At 45.2% G+C, this 20,414-nt stretch overlaps 1 long non-coding RNA gene across 1 annotated transcript in view; it reads right to left on the reverse strand.

Moving 5' to 3' along the window:
* The window catches only part of LOC125403522 (uncharacterized), a 39,666-nt gene extending 21,723 nt beyond the window's left edge, over window positions 1-17,943 (reverse strand). Inside the window, exon 1 of the long non-coding RNA XR_015738350.1 lies at window positions 17,708-17,943. This is a non-coding gene — a long non-coding RNA (uncharacterized LOC125403522). The remainder of the gene's footprint in view (window positions 1-17,707) is intronic.
* Between the last annotated feature and the right edge of the window lie 2,471 nt (window positions 17,944-20,414).

The following is a 20,414-nucleotide window of genomic DNA, read 5'->3' on the forward strand; positions in this document are numbered from 1 at the left end:
GCTACACGCAGTCAACATAAGAAGTACTCAAATCTTACCATTTCTGACATTATAGCAACTTACTTTATTATTTCCCTTTAAGGTGAGACGAGCTTTTGCATCATTCCTCCATATATCCTCTCTTCGGCATACACACAGCAACCATTCCCAACACACTTTACAGGTCAGAAAGTGGAGGTCCAAAGAGCCTGAAACCACACAGTCATGTACTGCGTGAAGTTAAGAATTTAAAGTCACTAAATCCAGCATGGTGGAGCAACACCTTTCTTTAATCGGTAGGCAGAGGCAAGGGGATCTCAGAGTTCAAGGCCAGCCTGAACTACAGTGAGTTCCAGGACAATCAGATCTACACAGAGAGACTCTATCTCGAAAAAAAACAATTAATTAATTAATTTAATGTCACATCACCCAACTTTCACAGTCAAGAGCATCCCCACCAACTTCTATAGGGCTCCTTCTTCATCGTGCAATCGTTATTGGCGTGAGCAATTCATAGCAGCTGAGCAAGGGCTAGAAACCAAGCAGCATGTATCACTGCTGCACGGGCTGGGAGCATGCATTTGTTCATAGGCACGTGGGAGGGGGAACCCCAGAACCAGGCACAGCAGAGACAACCAGTTGTGCGTCATGGAACCAGGCAGAGAAGTGAGAATTCCAAAGACTGAGTCAGGGACAGCCATGAGCAAGTGTGCTGTTTGGGTATTCTTCATTCCCAACACCCACCCAGACCAGGGAGACCAGGACCATTGAACTGGTCTGAGTATGGCTACTGGGAATGGAGGGCACATATTAAAAACAGGCCCACCAAAACGTGAGTGCCTGGAAGGCTCGTGTGCAGAAGCTTCCCAGGAATTCTGATCCCATGGGAGCCTTAGAAGCCAGATGGCGGGAGCAGGTAGGTCTACAGGTTCAAAGTCAACACTGCTTGCTCCTGCATTTAACTGTGAGGACCTGTGGGCAAGAGGAAGCTTTCTGGAGAGCTGAAATGGAAAAAGAGAAAGTCCTCTTAAAGAGAAACGTGTTAACTGAGAGTTGTGGCTCACACCTTTCACCCCAGCATCCCAGGAGACAGAGGTAAGTAAGTATCCTGTGTCCTGTGAGTTTGATGCCAGGCTGGTCTACATAACGTATTCCAGACCCTGTAATTGGATTGTATTGGTGTGGCTATAAGAGGAGGAAGAGGCATCAGAAAGCAATCCTGGCAGAGAATCAGCTACCTGAAGCAAGAGAGCACAAAAAGATGCCAAGTCAGATGCCAGTGCATCCTTGACTTAGGACTTTGAGCTTCTCAAAACTGTGGGAAATCAGTTTTGCTAAGACTCCCTGCCTGTGTTTTCCCTTACACTATCCACAGCAGACTCGCATATTTCTCTAAGCCTCAAATTCTTTATCTGCAAAATGGGGACAAGAACGTTACCCTTGCCATAGGGTTGAGAAACTTAAATGAAAGGAGTGTGTGTGCATGTATGTGTGTGTGTGTGCATGTGTGTGTGTGGGGGTGGGTGGGTGGGTGCTTAACAGGCTAACAGTCATACAACAGGAGCTAGTTAATATGGCCCGTGTGACAGAACTACGCATGTGATAATGCGAAACCTCTTGACACAACACCTTCTTCAGCTTAATAAATGATTGTATCAACATTATTATAAATTGTAGATAATTTTAAATAATTTTAAGTCAATAAATATCATAATTATATAATGCTTATTCTTTCAAAATGGCTTCAAATTCAAGCAAATATTTTTAAAGCCATTAATTAAAATCCAATAAGTTTCAATTTTATTCTCAACAAAATAGAATGGAAAAAAAAATAATGCAACCAATTTTCCAATCCCATGAGAAGAAAGTCTGTGATCTGATTAAGGAGAACTCTGGGCAGGCTCAGAGGGGGATTACACAGCACACAACTACCGACCAGAAACGCCCTGGCTAACTGTAGCGGGACTTCTTCCCCACATCCTTGGGCTCTCTGAAAGGTCAGGAAACAGGTGCTCAGTGCCATTGTTCTTGGCTCCATTCCTCCATTTAAAGATTCTCATTAAATCAAGGAACTGAGGAACACATGGAGAGGTCAGTCCCAGGTTCAGCAGCACTTAAAGGGGTCCGGGGGTAGGGGGGGACTCAGGAAGAAAGGATGTTGCCAAGGCTGTGGAGAGGGCCAAAGGGAACAGGTCCTACCAACAGGTACCACACCTGACCCAGGACTCTTCCCACCTCCCTTAGAAGCTCTTTTGGGAACCCCTCCGTCCACCAGCCAGAGCACTTCATAGCCAGAGCAGCGCGCCAGCCTTGTCGGAACAGTCACATGGAGCAGCTGACCCGAATGCACCCTCAGCCCTTGCTCCCCAAGCTGTCCAGTCCCTTTTCTTCATTAGCATGTACTGACAGAGGGTAGGGCCTGTGCTAGGGGCTAGGGTTACAGCAGTAACCAAGGAAGATGCAGGTAATAAAAAAGCTGTGTAATAACATGCCAGGATGGGAGAGACGCAATGCGGGCAGGACAGCAGGGTACCATTGGAGTAGATGACGAAGGGGTTTGCTGAGGGTGTTAGGTTTGAGCAAAGGCTTGACCAAAGGAGAAGCCACATAGGTCTGTGTCATAGGAGAATTGAAGGAGAACAACCAATAGGAGCCAAGGCTCCGAAGACACAGGGAGCTTGGTTTACTAGGAGTCACTGGGAACCGAGCCAAAAGGGAACTAACTGCAAGAATCCCAGGGAAGCGGAGCGTGGTGGTCCATGCCTGTAACCCAGCACTCAGGAGGTAGAAGCAGGAGGATCAAAAGTTTAAGGTCAGCCTGTGCTGCAAGGAAAATTTCAGGCCAGCCTTGGCTAAAATTATAGCTACATAGTGAGAACTTGTGTTGTTGTTGTTGTTGTTTTTAATTCCTAGGGAAATATTACAGAAGTCCAGAGTTGGACCCACAGAAGGGAAAGGAGTGGCTTGGAAAACGACTATGCTGTCTAGTACATGACCATCAGCAAATATATATTTTGGGGGGGTTTGTTTGTTTGCTTGTTTGCTGAGACAGAGTCTTACTGTGTAGCCTAGGCAGGCCTGGAACTCACTCTGTAGACCAGGTTAGCCTGGAACTCACAAAAATCCACCTGCCTCTGTCTCCCCAGTGCTAATATCAAAGGCATGAGTCACCGCACTCAGCTTGCCTGGAATTTTAAGACAAGTTTAGTGTAGTCCCAGCTACCCTTGAACTCATTATGTAGCCAAAGATGACCTTAAACTCCTGACCCTTCGGCTTCTACTTCCCAAATGCTAAGATTACACAAATATGCCACCATACACAGCTTAAATTTTATCTTTATAGTCAATATTTATGTATTTATTTGAGAGAGCTATTATGCCACAGCATCCTTGTGGAGATCAGAGGGCACCTTGGTGGCAGCTGTCTCTCTTCTCCTAGCCTGCGAATTCTGGTCATTGAACTCAGGTCATCAGACGTAGGGCAGCCCCCTTACCTACTGAGCCATCTCACTGGCCCAAAACTTATTTTTAAATGGCACTCCCCCTCCCAAAACAAAAGTCACAGAAAATGAGTTCTCTTTTAAGCATGGAAATCTCTGTTATAAAATTTTGAGTGGTAATTTATCTTACACACACACACACACACACACACACACACACACACACTTGAAGTCTTATGAAAACCCAGTAACGGGCTGGGGATGCAGGTCAACTGGTGGAGTGCTTGCCTGACATTTCTGAGGAACATGCATTAAACCGAGCTTCAATCCTCAAGACTACATAAACAGGACATGGTGGTCCATGCCTGTAATCCCAACACAGACCGTGGATGAAGTTCAAGATCATCCTCCACTGCACAAGTTCAAGGCCAGCCTGACATGATCCTGTCCCAACATAAATAAATGATCTGTGAAGCTGACAAAATGGTCCTGATGGGAGAGGGGGACTCAAACCCGTATTTATCTGATACCAGAACTTACCACCTTCTTCTGCCTGTCATTTTTCTCTCTGTGCTTCAAATTCTGGGATGCCATTTTCCCTCTTTCAGTAAAAATATTTGAGGAAATATATCCTACTACAGGAAACATTTCACAATATTTTTATTGACAATTAACATTTTTTTTAAAAAAAAGATTGTGTGTGTGTGTGTACCCACGCCCCACCTTTGGAGGCCAGGGAACAACTTTTTGGAAGTCAATTCTATTACTTTTTTGACACAATCTCTCCTGTTTCTGTATACATAACACATCACTATTAAACTGGAACTTGTCCATAAGATTTTATATTACTATTGCAATGTAAAACACCTTTAATGCCAGCACTCAGGAGGCAGAAGCAAGAAGATGTCTCTGAGTCTGAGGCCAGCCTGGTCTACATAGTCTCACTCAAGATTTTCTGAGCTCCAAATATCCTGAGAAGCCCCACCTCTCCAACTTTGCCATCCAACGCACACAGTTTCTCTGGTAGGCTCAGGTCAGCACCAAACCACACCTGCCACAGGGTTGGTGGTTGTCCCTCAGTACTGGCATCTCCAATACGCTAGTCTCCACTATAACTGAGGCTGCACCTCACCAATGGCCTCCTGGCTCCTCTTCAGGGACTCTGACCCTGCCGAACTCAGTGACCACTTCGTGCCTTCAAATCCCGCACCATGTGGGGTTGCTGTACACAGTACAAAGCCCACTGCCAATTGGGGTGTAGGCTTAGCCCCGCCAGACCACAACTTCCGTGTGCTGATCCTGAGAAAAGAACTTTCTAAAAGATTTCGCCTCAGTGATGCTGGTCTCTTATTAATTTCAGCCCCAGCTAATCGGCACTAATTGTTTCAATAAAGCAAAGGTTTTACTGCTAAAGATTCTTAATTCAAATATATTACACAAATGGCCCTGATAGGGTCTTTGCTTCTATCTGAAACTTCACAGCCCAGCCCCCCACCAAATGCATGTCTCTCAACAAGCTCATCTTCCAAGTTCCCAAAGAACAGCACGCTAAGGTCTATGTGCTCAATGGACTTTTCCAGTCTAAACCTCAAGAAAACCTTCCATGACCCTCCAAAATGCAACACGGTCAGGATCTTCACATTCCAGGTACCAGTCTCTGTGTTAGTTTGTTTCTCGGTTGCTGTCACAAGCACCATGACCAAAAACAACCAGAGGAGAAAGAGTTTCTTTGGCTCGCAGGCCACCTCCATCACTGTGAAAAGTCACGCCAGGAGCGCAAGGCAGGAACTGAAACAGAAACCATGGAGGAACACTGACTTATTCCCTCTGCGCATCCTCAGCCTGCCTTCTTATGACCCCCCAGGACCACCTGCTTGTGGGTGGTATCTCCCACAAGGAGCTGGATCCTCCTCACCAATCGTCACCCAAGAAAACACCCCCACAGGCACGCTCGCGAGCCAAGCTGATAGTGTCAGTTCTGCAGTTGGGGTTCATTCTTCCCAGAGGGTCAGGTTGACAACCCAGACTAGCCATCACAACTCAGGTCTAATTGAAGTCCACGGCACTCGTGCAGAGACGTTCTAGAAGGAAGGAGGAAAAGGCCTGTTCTTTAAGATGGGTAGTCTCCTTCATGAACCATTTCTTAAATGAACTAGATTTGGTGTCACATTACAGCCAAACTCTACTTAAGGTGTGGCATAGAAAAAAACAGTTAAACATAAGAAGACCATATGTAAATGACTTGAAAGTCACCAACAGCCCTTCCCCTTCAACAGGCAGCCCTGGGGGCCAGGACCTGATGCTGTGCACAGCGTAGCTACCACTGAGCTCCAGGCCCTTGGCTTTTGAGGGTCTCACTCTGTAGCCGAGGCTGGCCTCAAACGTGTGATCCTTCTGCTCTGCCTTTGCGTACTGGACTTACAGACATAGACCGCAGAGGCAAAGGCGTGCTTGTGGGATCTGAAAAAGTGGGCCACCCGGAGACCCAGGAGGACCAGTGATGGCTGTCCTCGCCTGAGAACAGTCCGAAGGGATGGGGAGACCAGTGCTCCTGCGCTAAGGCAGGCAAAAAGAGCAGACTGTCCCTCTGGGCCACTTCAGGCCTTCCATTCACCCTGGGGAAGGCCGTCTGCTTTGCCTGTGCGTCCATTCAAATGTTACTCTCACAGAAACACTTTCACAGACGTCCCCAGAATTGGGTGTGGTCATGTCAGCGCGTGAAATTACCGGAGGCTTCACTCTTTCTTCTTTTCTAGTACTTTGGATTCTGTTCCAGGATACGATCCAAACACCACATTTCGAGGTTGCACCTTTTTATGTGACTACTTCCCCCCAGGGCAGGGAACCCAGTCTTTATCCTCTCCACATTAATACCTCGCTGCACTGATAATATGGTTACCAATGGCTACCGAGTTTCACTTCTCACAGGCTCCCACCACAAGAGAGGAACTGTTCATACATTCTGTGGTTCACATTCAAAAGTCCTAGAGAAGGATTTTCACAGACTTGACTTGTCACAAGCGGCCACCACTGAATCAAACAGAGATAACGGAGGGAGGGAGGGGCCATACCACAGCAGACTCAGGGGTCCTGTCCTTGGGAAACAGACCAAGAGGCACAGGTGCTTGAACGATGACATCAGCTGAAGCTTACTCTTCATCATACTGACCACCCACTCCATCGACCCCATTTCTTTCCCTTTTTTTGTTTTTGTTTTTGTTATTTGTTTTTCAAGACAGGGTTTCTCTGTGTAGCCTTGACTGCCCTGGAAACTGATCTGTAAACCAGGCTGGCCTCAAACTCAGAGAGATCCTTTTGCCTATGCCTCCCAAGAACTGGGATTAAAAGAGTGTGCCACCAACCACCGCCTGGCTCATCAGCCTTATTTGAAAGATGATGAAACGAGACTCCATAAGTAAATCACATTCCAAAGACCCAGATGTAGACTCTGGTGGGAAAGAAACTGAGTCCAGGCTTCCTGAGTCCCGGTCTCAGGGACTTTCCTCTGCATCCTTGAGTACTGCCTTGATTTGGGCTTTGATTCCAAGATCAAATGAATCTCAAATTAGAAACAGCCTCAAGGTATACTGATACCCGACAGACCTTTTCTTGGGGAGACACAATGCACACACATTCTACTCCTCCACCCACATATAGGAACCCACAACAAACCAAAGTACAGATACCATCAAAGTTCAACTTGTGAACCAACTTAAGGGACCCTGGCCAGCTGGAGCATGTCAGGCATGACTCTGGTGCCCTTCTCCCTGAGTCCCTCTGCTAAAAACCATTGGATTACATTTCTAAAGCTAGCCACCAAGGTCTAGTCCCTTCTTTGGCCACTTCCTCCTCCTAAAATAGACCACCAAGGTTCAGCTATCAAAGTATTGAAGTCCAGCAATCAAAAGCTGCTTTGGCTTGCCTAAGAAACATGTCCAATCAAAATTAAACACCTCAAAAAAAAAATAAGTTAAACACCTCATCCTAACACAGGGGTTCCATTTTACCTTTATAAACTGCCCTTTGCCTATGGGCCACATCTGTCTCCTCTCTATCCAGAAGCGGTCCTTTGTCTCCCCAGGACAAGTATCTCTACCCTCTTTCCTTTGTTCCCTTCCCCCTCTCCCTCATCCTCTTTCTCTTCTCTTTGTTTCTTTACTTCCTGCCCTATCTCCCTCTGGGGCAATAAAACTTCTTTATGCTGAGATATTGGTCTTGGAGGTCCTGAGCCAGTTCATTTTCTTTCACCAACAAGTTTTATTGTGGTTACTTATGGGAAAAGAAAGACAGTTGCAACACCAAAGCACACCCCCAGCACGAGTGGTGACTCACAGAAACACACTGCACAATCTGCAGGCAGCTCATTCTGTTGGAGAGTGTCCTTTCCAGGTGGTGGCCAGAGCCTCTTCTAGACAACTCGGTTTAGCTGATCGCTGCTTCTTTTCCCAGCCTGGCCTTGACTGACAGTGACTATTTTCAGGCTTTATTGCTTATGCATTTTTAGGGAGGGAGGGACCTAGTGAATCTGGTCAGTTTCAGGAACTTCCTGGAGTTATTTGGAGCTGTTTAACCAGCTTCCCTGTGGAGTGGAAAGGGCTAGGCAACAGACTGATATGTGAAACTCCTCACACCCAAGTTGACCATCGTGTAGTAGTACACTCTGAGACTGAGCTTGTAGGGAGGCTACTTAAGGCAGGAAGTAAACAGCTCAAAAATCACATCAGGAAGTTCCTGAAGCCCACCAGATATACTAGGCCTCTTCCTCCCTGAGCAGAAACAGTCAGGACCACTGAGCATCACTCTCAGAGAAACCAAGCTGCAAAGAAGACTCAGAGACTAGACAAGCATCCTGAAAGAAGCAGAGAACAGCTGAGCTGAGTGGAAGAGGCCCATGGCAACTGCAGGTTGTGCAGCATGCTCCAGGTTTTCAGCTTTTACGAGCTGTCACTCATACAGGGTGGGCTTTGGTGGTGCAGCTGTCTCTGAATCACTTCTGACCCTGTCAGTAACTCCTCACCAACATTCCTATAAAGCAATATAATTCGTTGGTTCACCAAATTGTACTTTGATGGTATCTGTTCTTCAGTTTGCTGTGGGCTCTCTATTTGAGGTGAGTAGGTATGAGTGTGTGTGTGTGTGTGTGTGTGTGTGTTGCATCTCCCTGGGAAAAGTCTTGTCACACAACACTGTTCTACAGAAATACAAACCTTTCCCATTTATTTCTACAATAGCAGAATTTCAGGATAACTCACACTGGACAGATTAGAAAGCAAATTATTTTACTAAACAAGTAGCTGAAAGAAGATAGAGAGAAAAGAATATCCTGCTCCAAATTTGTCAGACCATCTAGTCTACCATTCCATACTAAAACCCTACGCTTCCACTAGAGAGAAGGGAGTGATGCGCATGCAGACAATGGAACAAGTGGCCTACAGAGCAGAAAATTGAGCTGGGAAGGAAAAGGGTACAAATGTGTTAGACTGTTTATATGACAGCAGCATTAGCAATACCAGCCACATTGCAAGAAGTCTCATCGGGGCTGATTAGGACGGCAGAATGTTTTATTTTCTTCACTTCACTTTTCGGTAATACTTGAAATTTATTAATAATATTTATTGATTACCAAAGACATTAATGCTGTGGAATAATCCTTCTGTACACTGTGTGAACATATGTCACTGTGATTGGTTTAGTAAATAAGCTGAGTGGCCAGTAGCTGAGCAGGATAGAGTCAGGCAGAAGAGCCAAACTAAGCATGAGGGGAGGGAGAAGGGCAGAGTCTGGAGTTGCCAGTCAGATGCTGGGGGAGCAGGAAATGAATGTGCTGTGTCAATAAAGGCATCTCCACATGGCAGAGCTTAAATAATGAATATGGGTTAACTAAAATGAAAGAGTTAGTTAGTAATAAGCCTGAGCTATTGGCCAAGCACTTATATTAATATTAAGTTGCTCTGCATTTATTTTGGAGCTGGCAGTAGGAACAGGAAAACTCTGCCTACACATTATGCTAAGTGGAAGAAGCCAAACACAAAGGAACACACATTGTATGTTTCCTTCTATATGAAACATTCAAAAAACGAAACCCATCAAGATAGAAAGTCAAACAGTGATTAGCAGGAACTGGTATGATGGAACACAGGAAGTGAATGCTTCACACGCCATCAAGACCATTCCACATTGTGAATTTACTTACAGCTAAGAATAGTTCATTTTATGTTATATGAATTATGCCTCAATTCAAAAAGTGCTTGGTGCTAGAGACATGGCTCAGTTGATAAAATATTTGCTGCACAAGCTTATTGGGAGACATTTGTTTATACTGTGAACCCCAAGTTTGCATTTGTGCTAACTAAATAAAATTGATCGTGGGTTGGGAGGCTGAGTGATCTACTAGTTGACAGAAAGTCATCAGAGAGCATCTAGAAGAGACAGAGATGCACCAGAAGATGCCACCTTTAGCAGCAGCACCAGAGCTGGTGCGGGGGGAAACAGAATTCCTGCCAGGCTTCAGCCTGAGCAGCTGGGCCACTGCCAGACAGGCAGGCCAGGCCGTAACCGCAGAGTCACAATGGCTGGCTAAAATGGCAGTAGATTAAGGTGCAGCCACTGTACCAAAGTGAAGACAACACAAGCATGAGAAAGGTGAGCTCAGGTGATCGGCACCACACACAGAGCCTGGCACACAGACTCACGCCTGTGAACCCAGCACTTCAGAAACAGACATGACAGAAAGACCCAAGGTGGAGAAGCAGTCAAGGAAGACACCCAGTGTCAACTAATGCATGTGTGTACATGCACACACATACACACACATGGGGGGGGGGAACAAATGCTGAGTATTCCCCTGGAGTGTGGAAACCTTAAGAGTCACATGCTCTCCACTGTGGGTTTGATCAGATGGCTTATCTTCTCAGCACTAGCTCATGTGCAGCTGACCTCAGCTATACCTTCAGATTCTAACACTGGGATTCTAGACACACTTATTCCCTACAGTGAATTGACACTTTTTCTAGGATTATAAAATCTAATTGTTCTTGGCAGTTGCATTACATTGATGACACTGCATCAAGAAGGCAGGAGAAAGAAAATGCTTTTTCAAAATTTTAAGTGTATAGATTTATTCAAATCCCAATCACAGCTTGGCGGTGATGACACATGCCTTTAATCCCAGCACTCAGGAAGAAGTGGCAGGTGGATCTCTGAGTTTGAGCCCAGCCTTGTCTACAGAGTGAGTTCCAGGACAGCCTGGACTATACAGAGAAACCCGTCTCAAATAATTTTTTTAAAAAATTCACAAATTGTAGGAGACTAGAGAAAGAGTGTGAGAGAAAAACACTCAGAGGTGTAAGGAAATAATAAATAAACTTGTTGGGTGTCTCTAGAAAGCACTGTGCCTTAAAATTATAATTTATATTTTAAAACAGTTGTCAGAAGGAAAAATTAAAAGTGTAACTTGCCCAAGAACTCATGTCTAGTACGTGGAAAGATGGTGTTGAAACTTGAGTTTATTTATAGTTCAAAGTCCATGTTCCTTCCATTTATCTACTCATTTTCCAAAAACAAAACAAAACAGGATTCAAGGAAAGTGAGTGAGATTTGGAAGCAATAAATACTATAGCCAAAGCAAAGATAGGTAGATTCCCAGAATCCTGGGGGTGAAGCTGAAACAGCAAAACCATGCTTCCAGGCCAGCTGAGCTACATAGCAAGTTCCTGCTTCAAAAAAGTCTGAAAAATATATGAAAACAAATCACAAAAGCAAGCTAGAAAGGGAAAGGAAGGAACAAATAATCCAGCTAATCCCAGTCCTTGAGAGCAGTCCTCCTGGGTGGGTTCTCATCCTGGCCCTTAACTCTCCCTCCTTAATAGCGCTGAAAACTATGCTATTTCAACATAATATGCAATAAACAAAGCCCCACTGCATTTAAAGGGCCTCAGACACCATTGCCATAAAGGAATTCTAAATGTTATTGCAGAGTTGGTGCGTATTAGTTCTTTTTTGCTATAGCAAAGGAGCAAGACCAGGAAAGGAAATAACCTTCAAAATCGGTAAATGAGAAATAAAGATTAATTGGAAAGAATGAGAGAGGTGTGGATAAAATATTTAAACAAAGCAAACTTGCACGTGACCAAGAGGAAGGATCAGGTGAGCACAAATAACTGTGCTGAGGGGGAGGAGCTGAAGCCAGCTGTGGTCCTCCCTGGAGAAGCTGAAGCCAGCTGTGGTCCTCCCTGGAGAAGCTGAAGCCAGCTGTGGTCCTCCCTGGAGAAGCTGAAGCCAGCTGTGGTCCTCCCTGGAGAAGCTGAAGCCAGCTGTGGTCCTCCCTGGAGAAGCTGAAGCCAGCTGTGGTCCTCCCTGGAGAAGCTGCTGGATAAGGGAAATGTGAAGCTGTAGGAAGTGGGCAGGGAGACGAGAAAAGACACCAGGTCACTAGCTGGTGAATAGTCACTTGGCAGAAACCAGGCGCTGGCTCACAGATGTACGGAATGTGAGTCTGAAGGGTACATCAACCAGTGCTTCACATACGCCAAGGAAAGAGATGGGCAAGGGAAGGTGCCCGGAATCCAGAGAAGGGCAGATCCACCCTGCACCTGAAAGAAAAGTTCTTTGGCAGCTAGGGAGACATTGAACACTCCTTGAAAGAGTCAGTTTTTAGTGAAACCCAGTGTCAAGAAAGTGCTCTCTCTATATCTGTCTGTCCGTCTGTCTGTCCATCTGTATCTATATATCTATACGTCTATCTGTCTATGTTTATATCTCTATATCTCGATAGATAGATAGATAGATAGATAGATAGATAGATAGATAGATAGATAGATAGATAGATAGATAGATATCAGTGTTGGATTTTAACATGCCAGACAAACTCTCTAGCACTGAGCTACATCTCTAGTTGTCAGAAAAAGAAGACTTCTCTGCCCAGGAATGGAACCCAGGCTGCAGTGGTGAGAGCGCCAAATCCTACCACTAGGTCACCAGAGAACATGTGGGTTCTTTGGCTTGGACTGCTCACCTGCTTGCCTCCACCCACCCATTATCCTTCCTCCCTTTCTTTTCTCCCCGTTCTCTCCTTCTTTTCCTCATTCCCTTCCTCTTTTTAGCACAGGGCACCACATATCCTGAAGAAAGGCTCTGTCACTGAACTATATCCCATCCCACATTTTACTTTTCCTTTTGAGGTAGAGTCTCCGGAAATTGCCCAGGCTGGCTTTGAGCTTGTGTGTCCTCCTGCCTCAGCATCCCAAGTAGTTGGGATCACAGGCCTATGTCCCCAGACCCACTCAGCTAGGATAACAAGAGCAAACAACAAGGGCAGGTGATAGACAAGGAAGTGCCTTGTGATGGCATAAGCTTTTCACCGTCTGAGGTGTCCAGCCCAGAGGTGAGAGAATTCTAAAAGCTAAAACCTGATCAAGCTGGCTGCTTGTAGCTGTGTCCACATGGAACATTGCCATCCTGTTAAGGTAAATAATAAGAATGAAACATCCATTTTCAGAATGTGTAGGAAAGTCCGATTTCAGGACTGACCACTTGGTATTGGATAATAAATTAGGAGCTCATCCCTGAGAAATACTAATATTCTCCTTCTCTCTCTCTCTCTCTCTCTCTCTCTCTCTCTCTCCCTTCTCTCTCCCTCTCTCAGTTTTTGAGACAGGGTTTCTCTGTGTAACCCTAGCTGTCCTGGAACTCACTTTGTAGACCAAGCTGACCTCGAACTCACAAGTGCTGGATTAAAGGCATGTGTCACCATGCCCAGATAATGTTCCCACTCTTGGCAGTTTGTTCACATTATCGGGAAGCTGTTAGTTCATTTCCGGCTGCTCAACCCCAAAATAATCACACAGAAACTATACTATTTGCAATACCGTTTTGCCAATAACTTAAGCGAATTTCTAGCTTACTCTTATATCTTAAATTAACCCATTTCTATTAATCTGTGTATTGCCACGTGGTTGTGGCTTACTGACAACGTTCTGGCACTTCTGTTCTCGGTGGCAGCTACATGGCTTCTCTCTGACTCTGCCTTCTTTCTCCTAGAATTCAGTTTAGTTTTCCCACCTAGCTCTATGATGCTAAGCCACTGGCTGAATCAGATTTACTCATTAACCAATAAAAGCAACACATAGACAGAAGGACCTCCCACATCTCGTTCAGGTCTGGTTTAAGCAACCATATTATTGCATTATCATGGGCACAGCCTCCCTGTCATTTCTAAGAGATTGTGATCTCACAGCAGATTTCCTGGCCCTCTGGAAAATGTTTTTGTTACCTCTCCTGTAGTGATCCCTGAACTGTAGGTGCAAGAGTTGTGTGGTAGATGGGGCCGGGCACCTCATGACCAGCCATTGCTTTGGGATTTGTTTGTTTGTTTGTTTTCTGTATTTTAACCAGTTGTGGCTTTCTGTGGTGGCCTGTTTCCTGCAGAGAGAGGCTTCTTTGGTGAGAGCTGACAGGTACATGTATCTGCGTGTAACAAAAAGCATTTTTCTAAGATGTATTTGTTTGTTGGGCGGCAGGGGCGGGCACAAGCGTGTGTGAGCCTTGGTGCACAGGTGAGGTTAGGGTGCAGCCTTCTTCCTGTCATTAGTGAGCAGAGTCTCTCTTGCCTCTGCTACTGTGCTGCTTAAGTGAGCTGCTGGCCATTCTCGCCTCCACCTCCATCTCCCCATAGAAGTGCTGGGGTTACAGATGGGAGGGAGCCTCTGCGTCCTGCTTCTTACATGGGTTCCAGAAACTGAACTCAGGCTCCCAGGCTTACACAGCAAGCACTTTACCCTCTGAGCCTTCTCCCTGGCCCTCCAGATGATTGTTAAAGACATTCAACTTTACTAACAGCAAAAGAAAACACAAATGAAACTGAACTCCATGAAACTGGATAATACCAATGCTACTAGGTAGTTGGGGAAACACGACCTCTTGGACTTCTAGGAAGATTGCAAAAGGGTACCTGGACACCCAATTTAGCAATGCTTATTAAAATTTAAAATGCACATTTTCTTCCCCTTCCAAGTTAGGGTTTCTCGGTGTGTGTAGCCCTGGCTGTTCTAGAACAACAGTGGCACTTCCACAGAAATCCTGACACCTGAACAAACAGATATTTGTACAGGGATGTTCAATATTGAACTGTTTGTTAAGCAGAAAACACCCCCCCCAAAAAAAACCCAAATTGAAATAGTCCGAAGTCTAATACAGCACACTCAGTAAATAAGTTATAGCACATTACACCCTGGAACATCTGTAAGTTAGAACAACACAGAATCTGGGGATACGTATGCCCACACTGACATTTTAATCTACCCAAGACATACCGGCAAAGAAAACACACAAGTTTCAGAAGAGCATGTGTGTAACTTATTTTTAGCTTTGTTGTTGATTGTTTTGTTTTGTTTTTGAGACAGAGTTTCTCTGTGTAGCCCTGGCTGTCCTGAAAACTCTTCTGTGGACCAGGCTGGCCTCAAAGTGCTGGGATTAAAGGCCTGAGCGACCATCAACACCCTGGCTTCATTTTAACTTTTTAAAAACAGTAAGATTTTTTTATGTGTATTAGAACAGTGTGTGTTAATTTTTATTTGGTATCACTATAAAAGTCTTGAATTTTATTTTTTCTTTCTCCCTCCCTCCCTTCCTCCCTCCCTCCCTTTTCTCTGTCCCTCCTTCCTTCTTTTCTTGTATTAGGAACCAAACCTAGGGTCTTGTAGTACTGAGCAAGCCTTCTACCACTGAACCACTCCAGCAACATAAATTTTTAAATTATACATTTCTGTACTTAGGAAGGCGCCTGTGTTAATAAAGCACATTTATTACTTTTGTAATTAGAAAAGAGATTTTTACTATCAGTCCACAGGAAGTGCTGATCTCTGCACTCAGCATTTACAGCTACTTTAAGAGGGCTCCAGGCAAATGTCCCAAGTCTTTTTCCAGACAAGGGAGCACTCAGTTCTGCACTGATTCTGGCAATCCAGCCTCTGTAGTGTCTGAGGTAGAACAAGATCCACCCTGTAACCATTATGGAGAAGCCGGGGACCAGCATCCAGGGGAAAAAGCTGAGAAAAAAAAAATTGTCAAAAAGCTCACTCCAAGGAGCTACACAGAGATGCAAAACCAAGTGGAAGGAACCTGGCACACAGAACCAGCTAGCACTAAGCGGAAGTGATTTGTGGTCCTCTCAACAGAGAAGGTATCCCCACATCCAAGGAAAAGCCACAAAGAATGCAAGCCAGCAGTGAATGAGCAACCGTCACATAGAGAAACACAAAGAACACTGGGCTGGGGAGATGACTCATTGGATAAAAAGTCCTTGCTGCTGGAAAGTGAGGATCAGAGTTCGAATCCCCAGCACACACACAGGGCGGCCCACAATCATCTCTTAACTCTAGTTCCAGGGGATCCAGTACCTTCCTCTGGCCTCCATGGGCACTACAAACCTATGGTGCACATACATAGGTAAATTCATTCATACATATGTGCAGGCAAAATACCCATATACATAAAATAAATAAATCTTTTTCTAAGAGAGAAATTGAAGATCCTGTTGAAAAGTATGTAAGTAAATACATAAATTAGGCAAAAGGCTAAGCTTCAGTTTAGTGCTGGCCTCCACACGTGCATGCATATTTGTGTGTACACAGGCACAAGCATACACACCCCACACGCGAATGCCCACATGCATTTGAACGTGGATACACAGATGTGTCTGTACACTCACAAAAACAATGTAGAAGCCAGGTGTGGCGGCCTAAGCCTGCAATCTCACTCCTCAGGAGGCTGAGGAAGGAAAAGTATCAAGAGTTCAAAGCCAGCTTGGGCAAAACAGTGAGTTCTAAGCCAGCCTGGGCTACAGCATAAGACCGCGCCTCTAAGAAACAAATAAACACAAACCAAAACAGCTGAAAGAAAGAAGAAGACGAAGAAGCAATAAAGCATGAGGCTTGTTTAAATATCCTATTTTAGATGGGTTCGGATTTTTAAAAAGAAAAAAATTATTTTCCTAAAGTGTAGATTTTTTTTTTTTTAGGTGTAACTTCAATTTCTTTCCGGTCATAGAGCTATGAAAACTGTCATACTTCCTCCATGCAAATATCTGCAGAGACTACCTCGTCGGATCCCACCAGTTAGAGGGCCTTTCACAGAATCCAGCTCTTCCTTTGGCATCTGCTTTTGGGAAATGAGCTTCCTGTTGGCCAGTGGCTGCCAGGTGAAACCCTCAGACCTCTGAAGTGTAAAAGCTAATGCCACCATCTCCAGTCCCCGAAAGCTCTATGTCCGGAACCTCTAGGGCAGTCAGCCATTTCCCTCTGCAGCAAGGCTGGGTGAGAACTCCTTTTTAGGCAAAGCATTAAAAGAAGTTGGCTGAGCCTAGTTTAAAAAAAAAAAAAAAAAAAAAGAACCTTGGTCAACAGGGTGGAGCCAACCCCGGGGGCAGAAGTATTACTTCACAGTTGCATTGGCTTCCTGTGGCTGCCAATAGAGACTGAGTCTGGCGGCCAGCCCGCCAAAGGGAAGGGGGAACTCTAAGGAAGAAAATAGCCCTGGGTATGGTGGCTCCCACTTCTAATCCCAGCGCTCAGGAGGCTGAGGCAGGAGGATTGTTGCAAGTTCTACACCAGCAGCTTGGTCTACATAACAAGCTCCAGGGTAGCTGGTTAAACAGGGAATTTCTGTCTCAAAAAGAAAAGAATAAGAGAAGAGGAAAATAACAATGGATCCAACAAGATGGAAACGTAGCCAGCCTGGGACCAGAGCTGTCTGTTTGTCTTGCCATCCTGTGGGACTTGGCACACAGCACCTTTTCTGGCTTTAACTGCTCATCATCCTCCTGGGGAAGCATTTTACATGGCACCTTTTCCATGTTCTTTGATGGTTATGACTTATTTGGTATCGGGAGATTGAGAGCTGAATACGTTGGCCACACGTCGGTGTAGTGCTGACCCTTGGGGCTTTGGGTCAGGAAGATTTTGAGTTCAAGGCTAGCTTGGATTTGAACACAGGAGTAAACTTTAAGTCAGCCTGAGCTACATAGTGGGACTCTCTCTTAACCAAAACCGAATAATCCTAGCACTCAGAAAGTAGAGGCTGGGGGATCTGCAACCCAAGGTCATCCTCAGGTACATACTGGTCTCTAGGGCAGCCTGAGCTACATAAGACCCTAACTACACACACACACACACACACACACACACACGTTATGAGACAGGTATTATTATTACCTCGATTTTTCAGTTGAGAAAATGAAAGCCCAGGAAAGTGACATTGAGGATTCAAAGTGGGAGGAGGCCCCACAACCCTACCTGGTAGTCACTGATTCTCCCAAGTGAAAAGCAAGTAAAGGCTTTGCCAGCCCAACTGCCACTGTGGATTGCAGTGATCTTGTCTCCTCCCTGGTGACAAGTATTTTGGGTTTTCCTTCCTTGCACACAACCAGGCAAATGACAGCAATTCTAAAGGGAGATAAATATAAAAACAAGAAGTGAAACGCTACAGACACCTGAACCCCAAGCATTGCTGCAAGCAGGGAGCCTGTGGAGCCCCGGCGCAACAGAAATGCTTGTGTCCTGTTTAGATAGGCTTTGTTTTGCTACACGGCTGCGTGTGTGCGGCCAAGTGATAGCAGGTCCTGAGGGTCCAGCACGCCTTTGATGAGTTAAACACACAAAGGCCAGCATTTTGATGTAATCTGATAGCACGCAGTTAAGTCCTAGACAACCGGCAACTGTGAGGAAGCGATAAACACAGCTTCCTGCATCGAGCCGCCTGAGATAACACTTTCCATGGACTGGAAGGGGGAAAAGAGAGAGAGGGAGCAGGGCATGATTGCTACAGAAGTTAAAAGGAACTCTTCTGTCCTTAGCAAATAACTTCTTTTTTAATGCAGTCCCAGCACCATCTACGCAAAACCGAGGACAACCAGATGACCCTGTCGCTAATTCCATATTGTGACTTGATCCTGACTTATTTTTAGGCAAAGTCACTTAAGATTTCTCTCTTATTGATATCAAAGCCCTGAGGCTCAGGTAGCTTCTTGGCCCCATAAACTTCAGTGAGATGCGGCAAGAATTCAGATGGCTAAAACCAAGGCCGCAGTCACTGGCAAGGTGGTGTTCTTAATTGAACCACTAAAGAGGCCCATTCAGTCTAAATAAACACACATCGGAATAAATGCCAATTTGCCTAGAGACTGATAGCTGTTTCCACAATGCCAAAATAGGGTCAAAGGGGCAATTTCACTGAGTATTTGTGTAGGTTGTGTCATATATAAACAACCAATGAAAGCCAGGCGTGGTGGCGCACACCTAGAATCCTGGCTCTCTGGAGACTAAATCAAGAGGATCCAAGTTCAAGGCCAGCTTGGGACTGCGTGTCTCAAAAACTTCAAAAACAACCAGTAAGGGTAGAATATGTTGGGACCTTTCTGCTGACACACCTGTTTATTCCCTCACTCAGCAAGGCAACGATTTTTTAAATTTATTTTAGTGCTAGTCCTTTTTTCAAGTGTGCAGTATATATGTGCATGTGTGTATCTGTGTTTGTGAGCACGTGTGTATACAGGTACATGTGTGCATGTCTGTGCGTGAACATGAATGCCAGAGGTCAACCTCAGGTGTCCTTTAAATATCACCCCCCTTGTTTTTTTGAAACAAGGTCTTGCAGTGGCCTGGCATTCACCAAGTAGCCATTGAGTGAGCTGGCCAGTGAGCCCCAGGGATCCTTTAGTCTCTCTCTCTCTTGCTCCCATTGCTGCTGGTATTACAGACAGGCTACCACATCAGGCTCTTTGATTTGGGTGCTAGGGATCAAATTTAGGCTACCTTCCCTCCACCACTACACAGCAAATCTTCACTGAGCCCCTACTATGTGCCAGGAAATAGTAAACACAGAATTAAAAACAAAAAACAACAAAAAAAAAACATGACTTAGAATTTTCCAGCATACCTAGGGAAACAAAGGTGAGGGTAAATTCGCAAATAAATGTACAGTCCAAACGCTGTTCAGTGCCCTGAAGACAGAAGGACAAAACAGTCTACTTCCGATGAGGGAATCAGCAAAGATCTTCCTTACCTCTGCAATGGTGGGGCCTGAATCACCTAGGCAAACTAAGAAAGAAGGAAAGAACTCAGGGCAGTGGGGGGCAGTGATGGGAGAGTGAGGGGGACACTACAACAAACCAACAAACTGTGACATACGGACTCTGAGTTGGGAAAGTGTCTACACCTTTGAATAAAGACACAGAGGGGTTGTCACCAGGCTGCAAGGTAAAATCCAGATCACACGACTTGTAGATCACATGTGAGAGCTGGGTTTTAACCTTAATACCTGGTGACTATTTCACTAATTCTTTTTTAATGTGGTGTGTGTGTGTATGTGTGTGTGTGTGTTCTGAGTACTTAAACAGATCCGTGCACATGTGTGTAGGCCTCAGAAACTGGCCCATTGGGTCCATCTTGGTCTCTCTCCACCTTGTATATTGAGGCCTGGTTTTTTACTCAAACCCAGAGTTTGTCAGTTCCGCTCATCTGGCTAGCCAGCTTGCTCTCCTATCTCTGCCGCCTGGGTGCTCGGGTGGCAGGCAGGCCATCACACTGCCAGTGTATGTAGTGTGTGGGGACCTAGACTCCAGTTTTCATATCACGTGGCAAACGCTTTTTCATTGAGCCGCTTTCCCAGACCTGCATCCCACCAATTCTTCCAGCCTCTCTCCCTGTTCTGCTTTCTAGGCTTCCTGGCGTTGAATCTCTAAAACAATGCAGCAGTTTTAATATCCTTCAAGAGAACCCGAAATCAAATTCCTACTGGAATTTGGGGCATCAAAGAGTTCTACTAAGTTCAACCTGTTTGGCTAAACCTCTAAGTAGGGGATGGGCATAAAATTAGGGCCATAAAAAAAATGAAGCAATTGGATCACATGTCATTTTATTATTTTAATGTGATTCCAGAGTCACAGGGTTCTTGTGTCTAGATAGGACTTCAGCAGTCATGTGAGCCCATTCTTTCCTGTTT

Source organism: Myodes glareolus, chromosome 7, assembly GCF_982192425.1.
Source record: "Myodes glareolus chromosome 7, mMyoGla1.1, whole genome shotgun sequence".
Lineage (NCBI taxonomy): Eukaryota > Metazoa > Chordata > Mammalia > Rodentia > Cricetidae > Myodes > Myodes glareolus.